The sequence below is a fragment of the Chrysochloris asiatica genome, unplaced genomic scaffold, assembly GCF_000296735.1.
Source record: "Chrysochloris asiatica unplaced genomic scaffold, ChrAsi1.0 scaffold00011, whole genome shotgun sequence".
Taxonomy (NCBI): Eukaryota; Metazoa; Chordata; class Mammalia; order Afrosoricida; family Chrysochloridae; genus Chrysochloris; species Chrysochloris asiatica.
In genome coordinates this window covers 10,382,659-10,383,766 of record NW_006408529.1, presented here as the reverse complement: position 1 = coordinate 10,383,766, position 1,108 = coordinate 10,382,659, and positions in this window count along the sequence as shown.

Below are 1,108 nucleotides of genomic sequence, written 5' to 3'. Positions count from 1 at the left end.
GGGCAGAAAACCCAGAGACCCAGTTCTCAGGAACAGCACCAGAGCTCTGGATCTAGCATAAGGGTCAGGGCATCAGTTTCCCATAACCGCCAGTGGAAAAATCATGGTATAAAAGAAAACATTGTGATTTAGAAATCATTCAAGATATGGAACTCCCTCTGAGGCCATCCCATTGGAGCTGAGATCAGAGGGCGTGGCTACAGCCAGACTGGCACAGGAAACCCGTGCTAAAAGCGGGGCAGTGACATTTTAAAAGGAGGTGTGGGGGGATTGTACACATTTTTTCCTCTTCTTCCCTGTCATGCCTCCTTTGCCCAGCCTGGATGCCTTCAGGCAGGTGGGTGCACATCCCCAAAAAAGTCCAGCATTGAGACCACAGCTTTCCTATAGCACAGAGAGAAAGAGCCCCATTGGTCTAAGGGCAAATTCTTTGACTGCTGATTTTGACTTCTGCCTGTGGGTCCCAGCCCTAAAGTTAACTTGTGTGGGACCCTTGACTCCTGCCTATCCAGCAAGAAAAAAAGCAGGTTTGGCCTGACAGACAAACCATATAAAAAGTCTGTAAAACCCCAACATAAAAAGACACAACTATTTCAAGAATCATGCTGTGCACATGCACATACTTCAGAGACAAAAATAGTAAACAATCTTTCTCCCATTAACTTATCAATATTTATCTGCACACCTCTATGGTAGTGAATAGAGGAGGGGCCTGAGCAAGTGGACATCCCCACCCACTGCTGGGGGCTTCTATGGTGCACACACACTGCCTGTGTAGCAAGGCAACTAGACAGTTGGCCACAGTTTTATTTTTGTTTCAAAGTGGTGGTTCTTGTCTCTGCTTTTATATTGCTTCTACTTTGGGGCATTTTGATCATACATTTTTCCTGGAGGTGGGAACTTTTTCTCCCTATGTTACCCAAAAGAGTCAGCAATCTTGGCCATATAGCCAAGCTACAAGCATACCCCATAATATTCCACCATTGAGACAAGAGCCAATAACAGCTGCTAAACATTACATGTGAAAAGGGAAGCCTATCTCCTGATCATATCCACCAGGAGACACCCAATAAGCTTAATAGCACAGCAACAAACATCCATTTAAGCA